This window comes from Prionailurus viverrinus, chromosome F2 (genome assembly GCF_022837055.1).
Source record: "Prionailurus viverrinus isolate Anna chromosome F2, UM_Priviv_1.0, whole genome shotgun sequence".
Lineage (NCBI taxonomy): Eukaryota > Metazoa > Chordata > Mammalia > Carnivora > Felidae > Prionailurus > Prionailurus viverrinus.
In genome coordinates, this window is record NC_062578.1 from 72,276,466 (window position 1) to 72,302,825 (window position 26,360).

The 26,360-nt window shown below is 38.9% G+C and overlaps 1 protein-coding gene across 5 annotated transcripts in view; it reads right to left on the minus strand.

Moving 5' to 3' along the window:
• CYRIB (CYFIP related Rac1 interactor B) overlaps positions 1–26,360 on the minus strand; it is a 148,258-nt gene that overhangs the window by 38,876 nt on the left and 83,022 nt on the right. For 3 of the 5 annotated variants that reach the window (XM_047841787.1, XM_047841790.1, XM_047841788.1), the window contains one exon: positions 14,575–14,613. The gene's annotated coding sequence lies outside the window, so the exon portion shown is untranslated. Of the gene's footprint in view, positions 1–14,347; positions 14,367–14,574; positions 14,614–26,360 lie in introns of all 5 variants that reach the window. The other 2 variants (XM_047841789.1, XM_047841791.1) reach the window with 1 other exon arrangement.

Consider the following 26,360-nt stretch of genomic DNA (forward strand, 5'->3'; position numbering starts at 1 on the left):
AGCAATCTCTTAAAAATATAAATCAACCACATACCTTCTCTGCTCAAAAACATGCAATGGCTTACTGACACACTCAGAATAAAATCCAAACTTCTTACGAGGCCCTACAAAACCCTACATGATCTGTCCGACGTCCTCTGGCCTCACCTCCCATTGTTCTTCACAACAGCCTGTTGCCGTTTCTCTAATGCAACAAGATTTCTCTCCTTTGGAGGCTCTGTACCTTTTTCCCTAGCTGGAACGTTCTGTCCACGGACCTTCAAGCGACAAACTACCATACTTCACTGAGGTCACTGCTTAATTAGACAACCTCAGAGAGGCCTTCCTTGACTAGCCCATCTGTAGTATGGCTTCCTCTTCCCAAACCAGTGTTTATCACCAACCATACGTCTATCACGTATTTCTACCTTTATCTACTTGCTGCCTGCACTGCAAGGTGCACTTTTAAGAAGGCAGGGGATCTGCTGTAACACCACTCTACCCCCAGCACCTGGAACGCTCGGGGATGTTGTACGTAGTATAGACATTTGATGAATGAATGAATGACTGACTGCAAAAACACAGAAAACTAAAAGTCTGTGAAGTTTCAGAAGTGTTCCAAGAAGGGGAGAGGAAAAAGCAAAATAAATACAACAGAAAACTGACAAGAAAAGAAAAGGCCTGGGAATTTAGAAAGAGCACATGTTTTCCTAGTCAGATCAATGAAGTCTGTCTCTCACTCTCTCAGTAAAAGCCAGTAGGCTTCTGTGCAACTAATAAGAATTTTTGAAATGTTAAATATCAGAGAAATAAAGTGATAGGAGTATACATGAGTATCCAGAAAGTCTACAGTATGCCCAAATAACAAAGCAAAAACATAATATCCTCCCAGAACCATAAATATGGCTCCAAAGTAAAAATGGAGACCAGCCTATATCATAGTTCTCATCTTTGGAAAATTGAGGAGCATTCGTAACATTAAAGGAAAAGGAAAAAAAAAAAAAAAGCTTGGAAAATGTGGTTTAAGTATTTAGCTTCCTTTTTAAACCATTAAGTCTTCCCCCAAAAGTCCTATTTGGGAATTCTTCAAATCTGAGAAAGAATTAAAAACAAGAGTGTCAATCCTGCTCTGTCAAAATTTTACAAGGAGGACAAACTCCAATATCAGCCCAACATCCATTTTCATCGTCAACACAGATAAGTGAACAAAGAACACAAAGAAATATGATAAAGTGTTAGAGAAAAAGGAGATACTGAAAAACATACTTTGTTCTCTCTAAAAAAAAAAACTTCACAACAGATTTTATAAGAATGCTTTAATAGAATTCCGTATCTTCCAATTTACAGTGACTAAAAGTGTGTGAATGGGGAAAAACTTATCAAACAGTAACTATAAACTGCCAACCACTTCTAGTGTTGAAGACGAAGAACTTCTTGTATTTACCCAAGCTCTGAATCCTAGGCAAAAAGGTCTTCGAGAAAATACAGTACTATAAAATGGTGCTGAATTATATTCTGTTGTGCATAAAAACATTATTTAATATTACATATGCTATTTCTCTGTATCATCAAGACATTTAGATCTGTAGAAACAACGGGAAGCCTTTAAAATTGACAAGATAGTGGGTTAATGTGGAATTCAGCCACACTTTGGCTTTGTCTGCCAAGAAATTTCTGGTTCTCATAAAACATGTACCACGAATTTAAAGAAATATTAACAGAATGGAAAATCAGTAATGAAAAATATGGTCAAATTTTCACTGACAGTGGCACACATATGATGAATGGAGGCCAAGAGTAGCTAAGGAATCCCAAACTTGAGCTTTGTTCACACTCTTCAGCTGCGTGTTCAGAAACTAATTATAACACCATATAACAAAATATATTTTGCATAAGCAAAAATATAGTAAATCACTTTCATAATTCTCCAAAAACAAACCACCAGATATACAGGAGACTGGGGAGTTGTTTTGTCATACACTCAATCAAGCACCTAAGTTTATGTTAAAAAAAATCTACTTTAACATTAGAAAAAATTAATATTGCACTCTGAATAACACTGCCAACAGAAACAAAATTACTAATAAGCAATGGTTCTTTCAGATAAAGTAATTCACCTGCTGGAACCCGTTTAAACAATAACTAAATTGTCAGGCTCTTACAGAGTAATTACAAAATACAGAGAGTAATTACAAACTACTAATTACAAAAATATAGGACATATGCTGGAATGATCCTTCTAATCAATCCACTACATAGAAAACGTTACAATTAGGTGAATGCAAAGTTGAAAGGCAGGTAGAAATTCACAGTTTTGCTATCCTGCAAGTCAGTTACCAAACTCCAATGCCAGATTTCTGGATCTAAGGTTTAATGACAAACATTTCTCAAGTGATTGCATAAAGCAGCAAGTACAAGCTAAAATAGCAGACTTCAAAAAATTTCAAATGGTATCAACAATTTCACTTTGCACATCTGCTTCTAAAAATATGCAGGCACCATCCCCTTCAAATACTGCACCAAGTCTTGCTTGCACAACTCCTTCTATGAAACGACATCACCATTTGAAAGCAAATGTTGATTTAATATTGCAAACGAACAGTAGAGTGACTCCAGGAGTAATCTAGCAGTTAACAACAGTATAAGAACAAAATATTTTCAGTATGTCAAACTTTAAAACTCTGTTAAAATTAGTTAACATCGTAATAATTAACATTTTGATAAATTTCCAATTAATATATGCCAGATGTGTGTTTTATGATGATTTCTGGCTTTGGCTTTCGCTGAATATTGACCTTATTGGCCAAACATGTATTTGGTGCATCTACAATAAAAGCATACAAAGTAAATCTTCAACACAGCACAGAATAAATATCCAATAAACACCTACTGAATTAATTTAAGAACTGTAAACAGGTGGGATCCAGTGGCATTTCTTTATTTGAAGGATGAGTTAGGTACACAATAATTTAAAGGAGAGTTATAATCACAATTCCTTCTTAGCTTCTAACATGGCTGCAACTCACATTAGGAACACAGCGGTTGATTGTACTGGTGGGAAACCAATGGTTAGCTGAGTGCCATCAAAATGGAGAGAAAAAACTCAAACGAGCCTAACGATAAAGCATCTATAATAATTATCCTGACATTATACTATCTGCTCTACTGATTGCACTACAAATGCACATCACACCGGAACTGTCTCGGACCTTTGTCTCCCGATTTCTTTCTTTCCCCTCTTCTCTCCAACGAGAAGCTGCTAAACAGGTTCGTTCATTGTTCTAGCACAATGATGATGTCTGAGCAACAAGTATTTGTTCAATAAATGGCAAAGCCAAGACTTTCCTTTTTCTCTTGTCCCTGTTGTGTTCTGATCTTTACGTGGTAAACACGTTTAAGCAGAACCTAAGCTCCCAGGACTTCAGCTCTCTCCCACTCCTGGTTCTACCACACTTGATAAAATATGTAGACTGAGCAGTCCCTCTGGGACTCTGTATTCACAGGGTTTTTCCCTATCACTTGTATTCCTAAGACTATCTGAGCATGAGCAATCCAAGAACTCAAATTGTGAAAGCATGAAAACGGTGGCCCTGTACTTAAATCAGCAAAGACATATGAATACTGTGTAGTCAAAAAGGTTGACTGACAGTTAATTTACTCTCACCCCCAAGCCCATCCTTCTATAATCTGCTTTTAATGTTAGGACTAAGAAGCTGAAGACTGTATTTCTTAGACTACTTTGTTACCTGGCTTCTCACTGGGCCCCATCAGCTATAAGGACATTGGAAGGTGGGAAGAAAGAAGGTCCCTCTTTTGGGGCACCTGGCTAGCTCAATCAGAAGAGCATGCGACTCTTGATCTCAGGGTCCTGTGTTCAAGCCCCACGTTGGGTAGATTACTTACATAAAACTAAAAAAAGAAGGTTTCTCTTTTGTTTCTCAAAAGCTCCATTTGGCTCTAGGCTCTAGCTTCCTGGGGAATGCCTTACAGTGCCTGGCCCCCTCCAAGAGGTCTGAGCTTCCAGCCTTATGGAGTTCCTCCTTCAAGCTCCAAAATTCTGCCTAACCTACCTCATCCCTTCTTTTCCCCCAGCTCCAGAATTGACAGTTGCTTCCTGCGGTTACCATTAATATCTTAGTTACCTCATGCAACTTAATACATATTTGGTCTTTACCGCCCCCTCCCCCATGCCTAACCTAGAGCTCCTAAATCCCTTGGGACTTCGGGAGTGACAGAAGCATCTCTTATTTTAATGAGTCCCCCAGACAGCTTTAAGACTAGGGCTGGATGCCAGAAAGACAAGGTATACTCAGGTTTCAGCCTTATCTCCTGACCTCTGGTGAGGGGAGAGGGACTGGAGATTGGATTGATCACCAATGGCCAATGATTTATAATCAGTCATGCCTACATAATGGGACCTCCATTAAAACCCCTAAATCATGGAGTCTGAGGAAATTCCAAGCTAGTAAACGCATCCACATGGGAAGGAAACATATTCCAACTGCATGGGGACAGAAGCCCCTATGTTCAGGGCATTTCCAGACCTCATCCTATGTACCTCTTCACCTGGCTGTTCACTTGTACCCTTTATAAAGTCCTTTATAATAAACTGGTACTAGTATAAGTAAAGTGTTTTTCTGCGTTCTGTGAGCCATTATAGCAAATTATCAAACTGAGGAAGGAGTCATAGGAACCCCTACCACCTTTTACAGCCGGATGGTCAGAAGTAAAGGAGACTGAAGACTTGTGAATGGCATCTGGAGTGGAACGGAGTCTTGTAGGATGAAGCCCTTACCCTGAGAAGTCTGTACACCAACTCTACATCGAGTCAGAATCAAAATGAACTGCAGGACACCCAGTTGGTGTCTGGGGAGTTGGGAGAATTGGCTGGCATGGGGGGAAAAAGCCCCACACATTTGGTATCAGAAGTGGTTTTGAAAAACAGTTCAGAATTAATGTCAGCAGTGTTGTGAGTAAAAACACGCACACCTCAGCATCCTCTTTTTGCTCAGGCTTCCAACATTTGTGTAAATAAATCCTTACGTTAAATCCCTTTTAAAAATACCTAGCACGGTTTCTGCTATCCTGGTTGAAATCTGACTGGTACAGAGGAAGTTGTAGAGAGTAGCTTAGTCCTTACCTTTACCAACAATATCTAATCATCATCAGGTACTAGTGTGTAGCTATTAATAAAGTGATCCTTTGACTCTCCTTCCTTTGTAAAATGTAAAGGAGGAGAAGCAGGATTCAGGTATTACTAGGTGCCCAGCCATAATACCACCAGAGAAGTACTAAAATCTCACCATAAATCCCTAGCACACGTCAAGAGCAATACATTAGTCTAGTAATTACATGGAGAGAAGTTACTTGCCTTAAAGAAACGTAACATAAATGTACAACTGAACTGAAATTGGGACAATTGATTTCTAGTCTTGACTCTCTCACAAAATACATGACTTCACACAGTACTTGTTAGACTGAATCTCTCCCATTGCTCTGGCTAGGACTCTACATATGTTACACTGCATCTTTCCTAATGCTGACATCTAGTGGATACACTTAGATTTAGTATTATTTTAAAAAGAAAACTCTCATTTACACTATTTTAAATAAAAGACTCACTAGTATGACTGGCTATATGCAATAAACACAGTAAATCAGGAGACCAACACTGCTCCCTAAATGGAAGTGAACCATGATAAATTAATATTACATCAGATTGTCACGGCATCTTTGAGCTTGATTCAGAGATTACTAGTAATAGTACTCTTCCATGCTTCCAGCCATTAATAATTAAACCACCAATGCAAATTACTGCCTGAGGTGTAGACTGAAAAGAAATGCTTCCTGCTACAATATCTTGCCTCAGGTACAGACAGGGTATGAGAGGACTGATACAAAGTTCCAAGTAGTTTAAGAAATTTACAGAATGGTGATGGGAACACGAAAAAAACAAAAAACAAGAACACTGAAACTCAAGATTACCTACAAGGATTTATTATGAAGGTTTCTCTTGAAAAAATATGGTCCTCAGACAAAAAAACAGTATCGTCAACTCACTTTCTTAAAGTGTACCACTATTTTGAAATCCACGAAAAATTATATACACATGTAAGGTAAAATATATATTTAAAATTCGAGAGAATGATAAACATGAAATTTTAAATACTGGTTATTTCTGCGGAGAAACAAGCCCATAGGACCAGGCAACTTCCAAGGCGTGGGTAACATTTCAGTTCCTCAATTACTGGTGGATTCAGGGGAGTCTCTTAGGCTTCCACATTTACAAATAAAGGTATTCTTTTATATGTATCAGTAATTTTAAAAATGTTTTAATGTAAAGTCACTAATGCTCAAAGAACACATATGACTCATTCAAAGGTGCTCCCAGGGGCGCCTGGGTGGCTCAGTCAGTTGAGCGTCCGACTTCGGCTCAGGTCATGATCTCACAGCTCGTGGGTTCGAGCTCCGCGTCGGGCTCTGGGCTGACAGCTCAGAGCCTGGAGCCTGCTTTGGATTCTGTGTCTCCCTCTCTCTCTCTCTCTGCCCCTAACCCACTCGCATTCTATCTCTGTCTCTCTCAAAAATAAATAAACATTAAAAAAAAATTTAAAACAAAACAACAACAAAAAAAACAAAGGTGCTCCCAAAAAACGAATGGATTGGAATTCAGGTGCCTGAAATCTTTCCAATACACATGCAATGATGCATGGATGAGCCATTTTTTTTTAATGTTTTATATATTTTTGAGAGGCAAAGAGAGACAGGTCGCGTGTCGAGGAGGGGCAGAGAGAGAGAGAGAGAGAGAGAGAGAGAGAGAGAGAGACAGAATCCCAAGCAGGCTCCAGACTCTGAGCTGTCAGCACAGAGCCCGACGCGGGGCTCAAACTCACGAACCGTGAGATCACGACCTGAGCTGAAGTCGGACGCTTAACCGACTGAGCCACCCAGGGGCCCCTGGATGAGCCATTAAATAAAAACCGTAGCACCTTGCACACTTCAACAGGTAGTCAGTGTTTACAGCGCCTGCTGGTGGCTGCTGCTGTTTTAAACCAAACAACCTTTCCTTAGCTCCTGTCTGCCAATTACTGGGACAGATACTGAAGATTTGGCACTGAGGAACTCACAGACAAGTGTACGAAACCAGACAAGATGGTATGACATACTTTTATACAGAAGCATGCAAACACCACAATGAACATACAGAAAAAGGAACACCTAACCAAAGGCTCCCCAGAAGGACTGGTTCTTAAGTCCTTCTTGTTTTCTATTTCTTTAAATTAGAAAATAATTTAAACATAAAAAAATGTATCCACATATTGTACCACCCAGATTTTGTGTGTGTGTGTGTGTGTGTGTGTGTGTGTGTGTCTGTCTGTCTGTATGCTACACTGATGACTGAACAGCTTTTTTTTCTTTTCAAATTGTTATTTAAATTCTAGTTAGCTAACATACAGTGTAATACTGTTTTCAGAGGAATTTAGTGATCCATCACATACAGGTAACACCCAATGCTCATCACAACAAGTGCCTTCTTTAATGCCCATCACCCATGTAGCCCATCCCCACCCACCTCCCTCTACCACTCAGATTAAAGCAATGACATTTTGCCAGATTTGCTTCAGAGACCTCCCTACATTTTTGGGCACTACTTAACCTCCCAACCTTCCCCAACCAACTTTCCTCTCCTCCATCTCCTAAAGGTAATCTTAAAAGTATGCTTCCTTTCCAAACGTATTTTAAAATTTTTACTGTGAAGGTACACATTCATAAACAAACAGCACTGTTCTGCTTTTCAATGTTCGTAAATGCTATATTGTACATATTCCTTTAAAATCCACCTCTCACACCCAATGGTGTTATCCACGTTCACTTGTTGACATACACCATTCCACAGGTCAATGAAGCCTTTTTGAGGAACAGTGACTTCTCAGTTTTTCTCTAATAACAAAGAATGCTTTACACACATATCCTTTCACACGCTACATACACTTGTATATACTTGGGCCCGTGTACAAGAGTTTCCACTGGACGGCAGTCTGGAAATTAAAATGCAACCATAACTTGACTATATTGTGCCAAACTGCTCTCCAAAGTACTTCTACCAATTCACTGTTCCACTAGTAAAGATTTTCTTCTCTCCCATCCTCCAAAACCTCAAGCTTCAAACTTTAAATTGTGAAATATCTCACTGATGTTTTAATTTATATTTTCTTGATTACCAGTAAAAATGTGCCTATATCTCTATGTTTACAGGCCATCTGTAAAATGTATATTCACATTCTTTGCAACTTGTAGCATTTATTTTTCCAGTATCTCTCCCACACCTACCTTTCCATACACCGGATTCTGTACTGCTGGGCTTAGCATCTGTAAATAACATCCTTGCCAGCTGTGAGGTTACGTCAGTAAGAGGCACTAGAGGGTGAGAAAGCAGGACCGAGAAAGAAGCTTCCCTGTCTCTGGGTGGGACAGACCAGCAGCTGCTCTAAGAACAGTCAGATGAGGTGGGGCCAGTATGCACTGCCCCGATCAGAGGCAGAAGCAAGTGCAGTCTGTGGGTTCCAGTCGAGCAGTGGTAGCGGCTCATCTCTGGCGGCAGTACCACCACCCATCTTTTCTTTGTCCCTGTCTCCTCTTCCCCTCTGCTCCTCTAGTCTAATACCTTCGTAACCAATCCTCTGTATTAAATTCCCTGTTTAGGGGCGCCTGGCTGGCACTTGAGTGGCTCAGTCAGTTAAACAACAAACTCTCGATTTTGGCTAAGGTCATGATCTCACAGTTGTGAGATCGAGCCCCACTCAGCATAGAGCCTGCTTGGGATTCTTTCTCTCCTTTCCCACCTGTATGTTCTCTCTCTCTCTCAAAACAGATAAATAAACTTTAAAATTAATTCATTTCCTATTTGAAATTCCCAGGGTGGTATGTTTTCTGAACTCACACCCTTCCTTCCCCTCCAGGTGGGCTTTAGGAATTCTAGATAGGAACTCTGGATACTAACCTTTTGAAGCCTAAACACACCGCAAATATCTTCTTCTAGTCTGCAATGTCGCAGTGTCCCAGTCTTAACTTTGTTTATGATACCATTTTGTCACATGTAATCCACTTTTCCTTGAGGTCTATGTTGATCATTTAACTAGTGATTCCTGCAAAACTGCCTTAGCTATTCTTGGCCTTTTATTCACCCATGTAACTGTCAAGTTCTACAAAAATCTTAATGGGATTTTGACTTGATTTTGCATTAAATACACACACACAAATACACACACCATTCCAAGGCAGAACTTCCATCTTTATAATACTAACCATTTTTTTCATTTAATCTATGAATATGAGATTATAAAACATAAGATTACATGAATGCATTTTTTTAATATTTATTTGAGAGAGAGAGACAGAGAGAGAGAGAGAGAGAAAGAGAGAGAGAGAGAGAGAGAGAGAGAAAGTAAGTGTGCATGAGCAGGGAGGAGCAGAGAGCTAGGGGGACAGAGGATCCAAAGTGGGCTCCACGTTGATAGCTGTGAGTCCGATGCAGGGCTCCAACTCACGAACCGTGAAATCATTACCTGAGCCAAAGTTGCACACTCAACCGACTTGGCCACCCAGGTTCCCCCAAATGAATACATTTTTCCATGCTAAACCATCCTTGCTTTCCTGGGACCAAATCTATACAATCATTAAAAAATAAATGTATTCTGGGGTGCCTAGGTGGCTCAGTCGGTTAAGCATCTGACTTCAGCTTAGGTCATGTTCTCGCAGTTCATGAGTTTGAGCCCCACGTTGGGCTCTGTGCTGACGGCTCGGAGCCTGGAGCCTGCTTCGGATTCTGTGTCTCCCTCTCTCTCTGCCCCTCCCCCACTCGCACAGTCTCTCTCTCTCTCTCTCTCTCTCTCTCTCTCTCTCTCTCTCGCAATCTCTCTCAAAAATAAACATTAAATAAAGTTTTTTTAATTAAAAAAATGTATTTCTAGATTTGGTTTAATATTTCACTTTGGATTATTTCATAAATAAGACTGACCTATAATTTTTTTCCCTTCTTGTCTGGTTTTGCTATCAAGCCTATTTTATATACCAGCTCTTTCTGTTCTACAGAAAAGTATAAAAGAACATAAATGTTTGTGTCTCCTTAAAATTTGTATGTTGAAATCCCAACGCCCAATGTGATTAAACCCTCTGAGAGGTGATTAGGTCATCAGTGTGAAAGCCTCATGAATGGAATTAATGTCCTCATAAAACAGACCCCCAAAAGCTCCCTTGCTTTCTTTCTACCATGTGAGGACACAGGAAGAAGACAGCTATGTATGAACGGGGAAGCACGCCTCACTAGGACCCAACTATGCTGGAAGTGTGACCTTGGGACTTCCAGCCTCCAGAACTGTGGGAAATAAATTTGTTATTTGTAAGCCATCTAGTTTACTGTATTTTGTTATAGCGGCCCAAACTAAATACAACAGGTGCTAAAATGGAAACTCAAACTCAAGCACTTACACTTGGTATGAACGTATTCTACAACATCTGTGCCAAGCAGCCAAGCAGCCCCTGCTTCAATATTTCACTCTACGTGACCACACCCAGAGTCACTCATTGGATTTTCAAATGACTCAAGTTTTAGATTTCAATTTTTAGAAACTTTTTTAGAAACTTCGGCCGATGATTAAATAATACACAATTAATCCAACATGAATCCTGCAAAGAATCACACAAAACTTGTCTTAAAGCTGATATTCGCCCATTTGTTAATCTCTCATCATCAGTCCCGGTTCTCACTGGCCTCTGAGAACTAAACAGTCAGTCCATGTGCCACATGACAACCCAGCAACTATCTGAAATATCTGAAAACATGTTAAACTGAGGTCAAAAGAAAGTTACCCATTAGACAATATACATACACTCACATAGGCAAAAAGTTACTAACAAGGTATTCTCCTGTCTAGCAATTGTAAGGACTGAGCTTCTGAAAGAGAATAAAGTTTAAATGGAGATATTTAGGAATACTCATCAGAAAGGACCTTCTTAAACATTACAGACTGAAGGAACAAAGGGCAACAAAACCATTTTGCCCCACCCAGCACCTTGCTATCAGGACCAAATGACAGTAAAAGCCAGTGACAGGCCTTTCTGTGTGCCACACACGATGCCAAGTAATACACACACAGTAGTATCTTACAGAATCCTCAACCACTTTTCAGGTTGTCTAGCACTTCGATCCTCATTTTATTTCTGAGCAACCTGAAGGTCAAAGGATTAAATAACTTTCTCAAGGTCAACAAATCAGTAAACAACGAAGCTGGAATTCTTACTCAGGCAAATCTGTCTTCTAGCAGTTCTCTTAACCATTTGGCCATATTGCTTAGTCACAAATGAAAATACACACAATTCATCCAAAAAGAGTGAAGGAAAATATTAAGTGTTCCAGAAAGAAATTAATTCAATACTAGTACTAACATTTCTAAGTCAGGAATAAAATTCTCACAGAAAAAAAATTTTAAGAAAAAACTATGATGACTAGAGAAAGATGACAGATGCTAAGAAATGTCCTTACATATTTCCCTACCATTTGTCAGGTCTTTCTGTTTGAGCCTGGCATGCTAAAGGAATTTAGTACAGTGAAACTACAGGAGGGCACAAATGTTTCCCTTGTTCCAAAACTTCAATTTGCTTAAATATAACTCCTCCAGGCTCATCATAATCAAACAGAATACAAAAACAAAATACAAATTTTCTTTTTGGTAATCATATCATCTTAAAGATATGTACTTGAATAATCTTTCTACATTTATATCTCCTACAATACATATCTCCTATAATACGAAAAAGAATCCAGCAGACCAAAATGCAGAATGTATACATCATAAAAATGTTTTTGAGGGGCACCTGGGTGGCTCAGTCGGTTAAGCGTCCAACTTCGGCTCAGGTCATGATCTCACGGTCCGTGAGTTCGAGCCCTGACTCGGGCTCTGTGCTGACGGCTCAGAGCCTGGAGCCTGCTTCGGATTCTGTGTCCCCCTCTCTCTCTGCCCCTCCCCTGCTCATGCTCTGTCTCTCTCTGTCTCAAAAATAAATAAAACATTAAAAAAAAATTAAAAAAATGTTTTTGAACTAAGTATGTTACCTAATAATTACAGGTTTAAGGTTTCGCACAGTTTTTACTAAGGCAATATTTATATAAATCAAAGCTCAAATCAGTTAACAATTCTGAGTATTTTTACCATATTTCGAACATTGCTGGTAGGGAAAAAGAGGAAGGAAGTGAGCGGTATGAGAAAAGGTAGAAAATCAGCCCCGAATATAGGGCTCGTGACAGGACTTGAAATCATGTAGCTCAGTTCTCTACTTTTATAGAAAGAAACTGAGGACTATAGAAACTTGGTGACTTGGCAAAAGCGGCAAATCAGTTCTTAAAAAGTGGGGCTTAATCCAATGACCTGGACAGTGCAGGCTTTAGGGACGTATTTAAAATACGGCATCAGCAGATCACACTGACAGAACAAATCTACCAAAAAATACCCCATAGTCAGATGCCCCAACATGTCGCCTTCGAGACAAGTAATGGCGCCATTTCCGCTCTCAGCCAAGCTTCAAAAGATCTGCCATTCCCTCCATCTGTAGTCAGCTGCAAGGTGCTGAACAACCATTTGTCAAATTCAGTGACACCATTCTGGGCTCTTCTAGCTTAGGCTGGCACCTGAACACTGTCCAGTTCATACTGCTGAGATAACTGTAAAACACTTGGTGACTTTTCACAAGTCTTGACCTTTTTTTGTGATTCCGTAACACACGCATCAGACCTCACTATTTGCATCCTTCCTGTGGAATTTAATTACGGACGTTTCTCTCGTTAAACTTTCGGCATCTCAAACTCGATTATTTTATTTTCTACGTGTTAATTTCATGTTCCTTGAATCAGAATGTGCATTCTCTGAAGGTGGGCACTCTCCAAGGCTTACCACTTATCTTCAACTATCTTTTCCACAGAACATGCTGTTTCTGTGATTATTTACCAGCAAACAGAAGTTTCTTCAAAACTATTCCAAGAACTTCTAGGCTACACCATTAGGATATTTCGCAAGATGGTGTAACTCTACTTCTTAAAGATTATTTAGAGGGGCGCCTGGGTGGCTCAGTTAAGCGCCCGACTTCGGCTCAGGTCACAATCTCACAGTTCGTGGGTTCGAGCCCCACGTTGGGCTCTGTGCTGACAGCTCAGAGCCTGGAGCCTGCTTCGGATTCTGTGTCTCCCTCTCTCTCTGCCCCTCCCCTGTTCACGCTCTGTCTCTGTCTCTCAAAAATAAATGTAAAAAAATAATAATAATAAATAAATAAAAGATTACTTAGATAGAACATAAAAAACTACATGTATTCAAATATGATGGACAAAGAAAGGTCTAGCTGACTTTTTGTTAACAAGAGCTCTTAATCTGGGATCCAGAGAAAGAATTCAGTGACCTGTGAGTCTGGATGGGAACCTTTTCACTAACCTCTATATGAAGTTCTGCAAGTCCTTCAATCAAGATTATAGGCAACAAAGTATAGTAGTGTTAGAAATACCTATGAACTTGTCACCAACAGAAATCACAGGTACTTTCATATTATACTATAATTACTGCAAACTCATCACTGTAACTACAGTATTTCACAGAATTATTGCTAAACTCACTCTCTAATGTGAGAAGCATATATATTACTCTATCAAAAATTTGCATTTTTAGTACTTGTTAGCTGTACTTCAATATAACTAATTTCTTTTTTCATCATATATATTTTACTTCATAAAATCATGAATCATTTGTAGAATCATTGTTCTGGGAAGGGATTCACAAGCTTCACCAGATTACCAGAGGTCCATGGCACAAAAAATGGTTGAGAACTCCTGCACTGTAACATACAGAGTAGGTGAGGTAATTACAATTCCAAAAGATCATCACGATAACTGTCTTATCAGTTCTAGTAAAATGACAGGCAAGTTTTGAAATGTAAATATCTCTGTTTATGACTAGGAAGAGCACAGAGATTTTAAGCTGATCATTTTCACTTGATAACACAAAGTATGTCTACAGAAAATGACATTTTCAAATACCTATTAACTTGTAATAATCAAAACAATTACAGGATTAAAAATGTTTAAGTACTCAGAACCCTGTATCAGTAACTTTTTGTTGTTGTTGATGTGTTCTTTACTTCAAAGACTTTTTCAAAAGGACCAAAACCAATAATAGGGAGAATTCTTATTTAAGAAAGTGTGTAAAAACTTCTTCTTCCTTTCTAACATATACATAAACCACCAGAATTATGTGTTAGACCTTTCCTGATTAACAATACTGGTGATAGCTAAAATGGCTTAAAAGGGAATTCAAAGAAAAACACATACCTCTTCTACTGAAAGAAAGCTGTAAAAAAAAAAAGTTCTAATTACTTTTCCCTACTTCCTGTTCCAAGAAACTAAACAATATAGGGTATTTCCTAAAGATATTTTTAGCAGTTCAATATTATATAGAACATCTTCCTTAAATTATGTTTAGCCAAAGGAATTTTCTACATAGATCATAACCTTTCATTTGTATCTGAATTTATCATTTCCCCCAAAGACATATTTACCTTCAGCCAGTGCTGGTGATTCTGTTCTTCTCCTTCTATCTGTTTAAAGAAAGAAAAAAGAAAGAAAGTCTAAAACATTATTATAGTTTAAAACATGTTTAATTTTAAAAAACTAACTTTAATAAGGTTTATGAATGCCATCACGTATCACATGAATATGCTATACACATATGTGTGTGTATGTATATGTATGTACAGGCATCTCCTTGAATTAAATCAACAACTGTTTGCAGAGAACCTACTAAGAGTGAGGCATTATGTGAAGCCCTGGGAAACACCAACAGGTTTGGATGAGACACCCTAACTGCCACCCTCAAGACACTCAAGGACGAAATATCTGTGTCAAGAGAAGTACACAGTGCTCATCATAGCTTATGAAGCAGGAGACAGCAACGGAAGAAAATTAGTAATTTGTCTTTATTCTTACAACAGGGGCCTAAAATGATCAAAGAGATCTACTTCTACACTATTATCATAATTTAAGTTCACTTCCTTTCAATGTATTAAAAAAATTAGTTTTACCAAAGGTACTAAGATCCTTATAATTCCATGACCATAACCTATTACTTGACAGAAGCACATCAGGCAAAACTCAAGTGAACCATGAAGTCCTCTGTAGGAATGACTTTACGATTTCAACTCCTAAAACATTTTTCGGTAAAATCAAATCTTCAGAATGATCTTATTCTAACTTTACAACTGAGAGCAACTATAACCGCTACAGCAAACTAGCTTAGTTCGCACAGAGTAGGGGGACACATTTGACTAATGTAACTACTCACCTTAATGTAAACACTTATTTCCCCAATTGTTTATTCTATGACCAGAGTTCTGGACTTAACAAACATACAATTTCTATGTGGTTAGTAAAATTTAGAGGGGTTGGGACACTGCCTTCCAAGATGGTAAATGATCTGACACACTGTCTACTAAAGGCTGAAATGTGGTACTGTATCTGTGACAGATTTAAAAAAAAAAAAAAAAAAAAAAGAAGTCCTGGAACCAGCAGATGGAAGTACAATTGGCAATCTTCAGCTCCACTGGATTAAGAAATTCAGATAGTAGGAGACTTGAAAAGAAGTTTCTGCCAGAAGACACAGGAAGAATTCTCGGGCAACTATCACCTGATTATCTTAGATTCCTTACTGGACCAGCATGCTAAGGAAAGAGTTACCATAGTGGGAAGTCCTGTAAAGTGACCCTAACAACATGAGAACTTATGGCTGCTGCCACACCATGGGGACAGGAGGGAATCTATCCAGAACCTAGGGGGTTCGACTGGGGCTGCCGTGCTCAGTAATAACTGTAAATGAGCAGCTGCAACAATTATAGCCCAACAAGGTTAAGGCAACTACAGGCATTGATCCCTTGGAGAAGAAGGTCTGAGTCACTGGACCAGGACAATGCTTCCACCTGTTGAAGTACTGGCTGAAGATAAGGCAAATCTAGATTGAGTGGTAGAGAACTGCAAAAATGAACATTATTCACTAACCCTCCTGTTGTAAGTCTAATGTAGAAGTTGTGGCCAGCCACCATCTTGAAAACTCTGCAGGAGACTGGACTAAATGCCGAGTGCTTAATGGAGGATACATGGCTGTATGGGACACCTCTTGTGCGCTACCTCACATATTCACTCCGAGGCACCTCCCCTTAACTGTACCACTGGGCTCACTTTCTGCTCACAGGCTCTGCTATTAGACAGACAGACTTACAGCAACTTTTCAGCCATCCTGAGACATGCAAACGAAGTGTGAAGATGTTAACACCAACACACTATGGGCAACCCCTGACCACTGGGGAATGGGATCTGGTAGTAAACACCCCCCTTCTTGGCACGCAGAGGCATATTCTTCGTGTCTTCTCAAAGGACTTCCTCAGGCTCAAGTCCCAGTGGCTCACAGATGTGACCAGTTAATAATGTGCCCTTGCACTGACCTTCCTTCCCCTCTGTTTCACTTGCCCCCTTTCTCCAACTTGTTTCCTGTTAACAGGTCCCCAAATAGATTATCTGCCTAAAAAGTCCCTGTCTCAGGTTCTGCTTTTAGGATGAAACCAGGACACTTGTCTTTTGGGACACCATACTCCTTTCCTTTTCATTCTACCTCAATGGATGCTTTCTTAATCTCTGTTGCTGAACTTCTCTCAAACCCCCCAATGCTGACATGCCCAGGACTCAGTTCTGGGTTCTCCACTCCCTTTGTGATTTCATTCCTTCATGGCTTTATGTATCAACTACATATATCAAATTTACTTATCCAGTATAGACATTTCTCTCCAACTCCACACTCTCATAGCCACTGACTGCCTACTCAAATCTCCACTAGGATGTTTTAACAGATACCTCCAACTTTAACATATCGACACTAAACTACTCAGCTTCCCTCCCCAGACCTCATCCACTTTGTCTCCCTCAACTCAGTTGATGGCTTCTCTATCCTTCCAGTTGCTCAGGCAAAAACCCTGGCTTCCTCTGCAACTTCTTTCTCTCACACATCCCACATGCCACTAACCCTCTCATTACTTAAAATCTTCACACCTACTATTCCAGCTCCTATTAACTCAAAGTTGAGGGTTCTGCTGCATGAGCAGCCTTAAGTCTACCTGCTATTACTTCTCAATCCAAGAGCCTCCAGAACAAGGGCTGCAAAGTTAAATGAGTTTGGAGTTGGCTACAGGAACATCAGAAGCAAACAAATGTCTATACTTAATCTCAGGGGTGCCATGGCTATTAACATGCCATGCTAAAAATGCAGGTGATCTGGTGCTGGATATTCACATAAAACAAGTCTTAGATGGTATCACCCAATTAAGCTTTAGAAATCATCAGTAGGCCTGAAGAAACAGTCTGAGGGCTCCATCTGGTTGATGAACCATCAGTTTGCAACTTGTGCTCTAGGACTTGTCTGTAATTTATACATTATTAATCCTAATCTTTTATTTTTTCCTATCAGTTAAGAGATGAATGGGAGCTATTTATGTTCAAAGCCGAACCATTCTGGTTTTCCTCAAAAGCTCCTCTCGGATCAATGTTACTACAAATGGAATGAATAAACACATTTTTGCTTTTTCTGCCAAAAACAAACTTACTTCCCTAAGGCAGACCAAACCCACCCAGAAATAAACAAAACAAGTGGCTTGGCTGGCCATTTCATAAACCAGAGCAGAAAAACCAGTGCCCCTTGCATAAAACCACTAGGAAAAAATCTATTCATCCTGTCTCTTAATAAATCAAGAAATAAGAAAACACTTGTAATTGTTTTTACCCTTAGAAATCAAATGTCACCTCATAAATAATGAATATTTGATGCTATGTAAATGAGATAATCCAGGCATCTAAAATCCGCAAACATAGACGTTCTTCAACTAAGTGTTAAAATTCCTTTGCCTCCAGCAAAACATAAAAGCTATGACTTCAGAGCATTCTGTCAACCACATTTACAGCTTTGCAGCATTTCAAATGATGATACTTAAGTCTAACTGGTTATGCAACCTGCACTGTTCCTCCTTCGTTTGGGTATATGATAAAATTGAATTCAATTTAATTTGTTTAAGCTCCCCTTGACATAACGCAAAGCGATCTTAAAACCATCTTAGAAAAAAAAAAAAATAGAAACTGATTTAAAGGGACTATCGACCACATTTCCAGATCAGACAATATTATGAAAATGCATTAGTAGAGAATTCCGGCAAATACCTAAGTTTTAAGAAACTGAAAAGGTTATCCCAAATCCATTTAAGAAAAAAAGAAACATGCAAGCTTATAAATTTTTTTTTTAAAAAAAACAAGAAGGGGCGCCTGGGTGGCGCAGTCGGTTAAGCGTCCGACTTCAGCCAGGTCACGATCTCGTGGTCCGTGAGTTCGAGCCCCGCGTCGGGCTCTTGGCTGATGGCTCAGAGCCTGGAGCCTGTTTCCGATACTGTGTCTCCCTCTCTCTCTGCCCCTCCCCCGTTCATGCTCTGTCTCTCTCTGTCCCAAAAATAAATAAACGTTGAAAAAAAAAAAAAATTTAAAAAAAAAATAAAAAAAACAAGAAAAAAACCAGTCTTACACATTAATTAAAATTGTGTGGAACTCACACAGATATATAGTCAGAGGAAGAGAACAGAGAAATCACAACGGTCCAATTGTATATAAATGTAAAAAACCACTCCAAATATTTACTGGAAAATCTATTTGTATATAGTCCCAAAATAAATACCCAAGGAAATGCTATGATGAAAAAGATGTACTGCACTCTCTAGAAGCGTCTGTCCATGGGGCGCCTGGGTGGCGCAGTCGGTTAAGCGTCCGGCTTCAGCCAGGTCACGATCTCGCGGTCCGGGAGTTCGAGCCCCGCGTCAGGCTCTGGGCTGATGGCTCGGAGCCTGGAGCCTGTTTCCGATTCTGTGTCTCCCTCTCTCTGCCCCTCCCCCGTTCATGCTCTGTCTCTCTCTGTCCCAAAAATAAAAATAAAACGTTGAGAAGCGTCTGTCCACTCTTACTGTAGCAATTGAAACTTTCCAGGTAAAAATGAGGTTTCATGAAAAATATCTACATACAGAGCTGTGGCAACTAAAAGAAGATATTTCAGCTAAGGGTAAAGCATGGCAATCAGGTATCAGGAAAGGTTTTATGAAGCCCTAGTAGCTAAGACAGATTTTAAAAAATGAACAGGATTTGGACAAGCAGGAAAAGAAGGTAGAAGGTTCAAAGAGAATATTCCATATGAGGAATGTATAAAGTAACCATCATAGGGCAATGAAGAAAACTTTATTTAATAAATGGTACTGAAACAATCCCATGAAAAACTGAGATACAACCTTCTAAGTCTATTCATTCTAGATGGGTTAGAGTTTAATTTCTCAAAACTAAATCTCAAAAAAAAATCCTCAAAAATAATGCCTTGCTTATCTTTGGATGAGAATTTGGAAAGACAGAGTCAAATCATACAAAAATTATAAATTAAGGAAATTCAAAATAATTTAATGTTTAATGTTCATATAAATGTATTAAAAATCACATCAAGAGAGGAAATGATTAACATGATAATTCATAAGAGCGAGAAAACAGTAAACACATGTATAAAAAACTTTATATTCCCAATAATAAAAAGGAAATATAACAAAATGGTTTAGAGCACTGGTTCCAAAATAAGATAAACCTGGGTTGAGTTTCCACTTAATTATTAGGTTCTCTGAGCATCTGTTTTGTTATTTGTAGATTCAGATTTCCATTTATTTCCATTAAGTCATCTAAGCGTCAGTTTCCCTTATTTGCAAAAAGGAAAAGTAATGTCAAAGACCGTAAAAAGATTAACAGAAATGCCAGTTTTACTGAACATGGTCACTACTTCTCTTATTCAACATCAAATTACAAGAACATACAGCCATCCATTTTGACGTTCTATCTCAAGGGCAGTACACTTGAGCGCATCCCTGTCTGAGACACGCCAGAGCTCAAATACCCAAATACAAATCTCAGGCTTCTATGTCTTCTTACGCCATGATTACTACTGTATGTTTAGCACTTAAAACATGCCGTTGTAATTATCATCATCATCATCATATAAACCATACCCATATGCTATTTTTAAAATATCTACTCTCTAGGGGCGCCTGGGTGGCTCAGTCGGTTGGGCGTCAGACTTTGGCTCAGGTCATGGCCTCGCAGTCCATGAGTTCGAGCCCCGCATCTGGCTCTGTGCTGACAGCTGAGAGCCTGGAGCCTGTTTCAGATTCTGTGTCTCCCCTTCTCTCTGACCCTCCCCCATTCATGCTCTGTCTCTCTCTGTCTCAAAAATAAACGTTAAAAAAAATTTTTTTAAATATCTACTCTCTTTAAAATGTAATGGAAAATGAAGATCCTATAAATACAGAATGCTTTATAGTTTTATCCTTTTCTCCCATCTTTTACATCATTATTAGTGACCAACCACATCATTTCTTATAAATACCAGTGACTGTTCACTGAACATCTATTACTCAGATCATGCACAGACTGCAACACTTGTAGCGGTGTTGCCTCCTTGTCTCCCGCTGACAAATCCACGTCGCATTTTACAAAATGAATAATCAAATGAGGGAATTTGCCAACAAAGATAAAAGGGCAGCAAAAACACAGAAGTGGTAACACTGAAGTCCAACTCTAAGGGAACATAAATGAAGCTGCCAAAGAGCGAGCTGGTTGCAAGAAAGCGGACAGTGCTGCCATCAGAGAAACTAGACATGCCAGTAAGAGGAACTCTGTGAAGGTGAACTTACCAACGTGAATGAAGAAAGTGGTTATGATGAAAAGGAAGCAGATGCCCCAGAAGAAGTAACATCAGAGAAGAAAATTATATTAAAGGAATTTGAGGGGGGAGCACCTGGCTGGCTCAGTCAGCAGAGCATGCAACTCTTGATCTTGGGGTTGTGATTTCAAGCCCCATGTTGGGCATAGAGATTACTTTAAAAAAAAAAAAAAAAAAAAACAGGAATTCTTGGATATATTTCAAGACATGGAGAATACAATGGATAAACGTTGGAAGCAAATCCAAACTCAGAAGTATGACAATGTGGTCAAGACATAAAAAGAATGTTCACTCCTATTATCCAGCTATACAACAAAAAAGAAGTAGGCAATTGCTCCCTTTTAATTACATGCAACACAAAATACACACACACACACACACACACACACACACACACACACACACACGGGAGCAAAGAATACAATGTGCATCCAGTCATGTGCTTTTCTACAGTCATGGCACTTCGCAGAATACCTCTGAACTACAAACCTGATAGCAACAGAAACACAGACAAGTTCAAAGTTGGGAGACCCAAAGTCCCAAAGCTAAGTTCATACCTTAAGTTGCCATTTTTTTCTACTGGGGAAATATATAACATAAGCTAGTGCTTAACGGCAATAACTTAAAGTGCCAAAACAGAGATAACGCTCTCGCAGCATGTTGTAAGCGCAACATGTCCTCATGCTGCATCTAAACTGCATACCACATGTTTCAAAATACAGATACTGTAGTTGTATTTTGAATCACCTATGTAATACTTGTAAAAAGCCTATTCCAACCAATATATACACAAGAAAACTAGAAACCACTAATAAAATCAAATACTCCCATCCCACTCTTAAAATTTCTTAATTATTAATACGTCATTAAAAATTACAGAAGTAATTTGCAAAATCTGGCTGGTTTAAAGACAACTTTTGTTGTGCACAAATAATATAAGCCAGGGCACTTTGTAGTTCAGGCTACTGCAGCATGACATCAAGCAGGCCAGCATTACAGACCTGATCCACATCTGGCCTCTAAGCCTCAGGGAGAAAAACTCTGTGCCTGGCTGTCATACCCTGCTCTCCTAATTCCAGAGAGTTGGAAAACCAAAACAAATATTTAAGCATCTTCCAAGTAAAAATATGCATCCATATATAATGTACTTTGACAGAAAGAGTCCATAAGTGTTTAAACTTGGAGCAAGAATCTTAAGTCTCTCAAAGCTTGAATTTCTTCATCTGCAGAAAGGAAGCAAATACCCACCCCTAAACGAGTGCCTGGCTGGTTCACACAACTCTTGGAGCACACAACTCTTGACCTCGGGGTCGTGAGCTTGAGCCCCATGTTGGGTGTAGAGATTAAATAAAAAACTTTTTAAAAAATCAAACAAACTTACCCCTAAGACTGAGAGACACAGAGAATGAGGGGCACCTCTTAACACTGTCTGCCTCTTTTGCCAGGTCTTACCTGGTCACATCAGGCCAACCGTACTCCTTCTGCATAGGTGCTGTTACTACGAACCTTGCAGTTCTTTTTAATTTTTTAATTTTTTTAAAGTAGGCTCCACACCCAGCGTGGAGCTTTCCCTCACGACCCTGAGATAAAGACCTGAGCTGTGATCGAGAGTCAGACACTTAACCAACTGAGCCATCCAGGCGCCCCACCATCCCTGTAGTTCTAAGGGCCCAGTTTAAGAACACCAGAGTATGAGTTCCTGTGTTAATCCCACATTATTAAAATTTTTATTATATTTCCAGCAGTGCTTATGATACAAAGTAATAAGACAATCTTTATCCTGAAAAAGGTTAATGACTTCCTATGGAAACAATACTTGCATGTATAAAAAGTACCAAGACCATACTAGTTCCGTCCACATTATATTATCATTACAGTCTACAATTATAATAGAAATTTAGAGAAGAGGACAGTGTGAGTTGAGAGAAGAGTATATCCCAAGTGTGGGTTAAGTTCAAATGGGACCCATAACACATCGTTGTATTCATCAAAATGGCTCTTTCCCAGGACTGAAAGCAGTTATCACAGCCCACTCGTTGCTATCATATACCCTGCACTGAGCACAATGTTGGAAACACTGGAATCTCCTGTGCGTATATGCTGAATGAATGGATGAGTGATTTAGCAAACAACATGATAAGAGATGTAAGGGGCCTGGTGTAAACACGACTAGTTTAGAGTTATAGTCCCACAAGATTGGCCACCCTGCTAAAAGGATTTGTTTGGGAAAGTGACTGATAAAGAATGGTTTATATACAGGTGCTATGCAACTGACAAAAATTTAGAAAAATGTGCAACTTGTCCTATTAAAATTAAAGCAATAATGAGACTTTAAATAAAATAGACTAATGTGTCCACCATGGTTTTATAGATAATGGTTTTTCCAAGCTGACAAAGTAACTGCAGCAAACAGATAACTGGTATCTGGAGATCTAGTATCTCCGGGGGAGATACTGTGCATCTGATATGGGATATTACTGCACAGCTATCTGTCTTGGTAACCATCAAATAATAGATTTTTAAAAGACTATTAAAAATGCTTTGCCACAATCTTATGTGAATTGCTTCCTAATGGCGATTCAATGAAGATTAGTAGAAGACCACCAAAAGGTCAGATACGGTATGCCGTGCAGAGTATAAAATGCCGAATAAACTACAACCTACTCCCCAGAAGCTCATTGTCTGTGAGAAGACATACAAAAAACTTACTACAATACAGTGTAACTAAGTAAAATGCTAGAGAACTGAAGTTCTGTGGATAAACTGCAATGGGAAAATGGGGGAGTAATGGACTTATCCCTAGGGCACAGTCTCAGAGAAAGCAATGATGTTTGAGTTGGCCTGGTATGTTTAAAAACAAAATAAAACAACAACAACAACAACAACAAACACCACCGCTAACAACTTTCAAAGACATTCCTTAAATTCAGTAAGCTTTAAATTAAGTAAAAAAAATTTTTTAAGTATGAGCATATCCACTAATCTAGAAAAGGGAATATTCTCTCCTCCTGAAAGAGACCTTTTAAGCACTATCTACCTGATTGTTAACAAGGGGCTCCTAATAGATGAACACTAAAATCCTTAAGAAAGAGGCTTTGCTAAACCAAGACTGATGCAATGTCAAGACTTCTACAGAACAATGGGTAAGACCTTCCAGTTTGACTAAACACACACACAGCAATTTTTTCAACAAGTACCATTCCGTATGCTGTGCATGTCTGAACCTTGACCTGTTTGCTCTTCTTTTATTTCTTTATTGAAGTTTAGATAATTCCAGATTTTCACTACTCGAGCCTAAATTTACAAACCAGATGACAGGAAAACATTTTCAAAAAAGAACATGTACTATAACTCTTTACTGATAGAAAACTATAGATGTACGTGTTAAAGCCGCATCTTAAAAAGACACAGTCCAACATGCTACACCCTACACTTCCTGGGATGAAATGGTGGGGGGAGTTATCTCCGCTTTTTTTAAATGTTTATCTATTTATTTTTAAGAGAGAGTGAGTGAGAACAGGGGAGGGGCAGAGAGAGAGGGAGAGAGAGCATCCCAAGCAGGCTCTGCACTGTCAGCACAAAGCCTGACACAGGGCTCAAACTCACCAACCGTGAGATCATAACCTGAGCCAAAAACAAGAGCTGGACACTTAACCAAATGAGCCGCCCAGGCATCCCTCTTCACTTTTTGAAAACAGCCTTCCATATCTTACAGGCTTTCCTCCTAAGAATGAAATGGCCACTAATGGCCACAGGTTATCTAATGGGTTCAACAGATAAAACATCAAGACACACAACTACAAAAGCATCACATCACACAGGTTAACCTTATCTATTTCTCTCAAAAGAGCTGGTAATCCTTTAATGGAACTGGCTTTCCTAACTTTTAGAGGTTTTGCAGAGATAATCAAGTGGAAAACATTCAGTATTTCCAAATTTTGGCATACGTATGTATGTATATTGCCTCATGTTGTCTTCTATGTAATAAGAAGGGACTGTCATTTCCTGAAATCACTGTTTACATGCACACATACTATTTGGTGCTAACATGTTTAGAACAGTGTATTTGAGTGTATTATTCTCAAAACACTACAAACACAAGAAGAGAAAGCAAATCAACAACTTAAAATGTCTCCAAACTAGGCATTCAGTTTGGGCCATGTTAAATTTGCCAAGCAAAGGGCCTCCAAATGAAAATATGATGAGAGGGTCAATGGAGCACAAGCGTGGAGGTCAGGGAAGGTCAGCCCACAAATACTGCCCCTCCCTGTACCCCCACCACTTCCCATCTGGAGAGCGCAATCCAAAGACCAGAGATACTTGAGAAATCATTCAGAGGAACAGCAACAAGAGACCAGGGCCACATTGTCCTAACCAGACTGTGACTGCAACATAATCTGGGCTCTATGTTCCTGCTGCTTGCCCTCCTGTGGTTACTGCTCACTTTCTGAACCTCTAATCTAATTTCTAATCTCTCCACCACCACCAATTCTGTGAGCTACCTGCCATCATGCAATAAACTCCTCTTCCATCCAAATTAACTTGTAACTGCCTCAAACTTTTAACCAAAGATTCTTGAATGAATTCTAAAGAATATTCTGGACTCCTATAGAAAGCTAACCATAATTTCTTTCCTAATTTAAAGTCATTCCTACAAATAAGCAAAACTTAACTATGTTACAAATGTAACTTGGGGCTCTGAATATAAACAATAAAGACACTCTGAAATTAAAGATTACAGAAATCATTTTTGAGACTTTTAAGAGGCACCTTAAAATTTATTAAAAGTTTAAGTTTCACAGTATAAAATTTGAACATTAAAAAGGTAGAACATTCAGAAAGAAGACAAAATACTAAGATCACTTTAAAATGTTATCAGTCTAATAAAGAACTGTTAAAAAAAACTTCCCAGAAAAAGAACAATGAAACACATTTTAAGGAAAAAAAAAAAACAACACTAAAGTGATAACTGATTTTTACAAAGTGTTCTTTCTGCAATAAAACACCTTTTTTCGTGTTATACATTCTAAAGTGCTCCAAGAACAGTACTGCATAGATTCTCTACCTGGGCCTACCTTTTCTTTAGATCCCTAATTCATATGCTTTCCTTACTGAAAAACAGGTAAAATTACTTTTCATTCTTTATGAAAATATTTCATGTTCCAAATCAAAAGTGGAATTTTCAGTTATACTAAAAATCAACATTTCTTACATCCTGGATAGTAGCCTGTCGTCATACTAAATCCCTTAATCCATTTGATATTTTGAAGGAATACATTTAGAAGAAGCAAAGCAGATATTAAGGAGAGTAAGAATGTATTTAGAACTTCAGAAAGCAGCACTATAGTAAGGAGGGAAAGGGGTTATCAATATTTGCGAAACCTACTCTGTACCAGGCATTTTGCTAGAGACCATAATTTTTTCATATAACAATCAAAAACAGATGATGTTACCCTTTCCACAAAAAGTAAATGAGGGGTGTGCCTAGGTGGCTCAGTCCATGATCTCAGAGTTGTG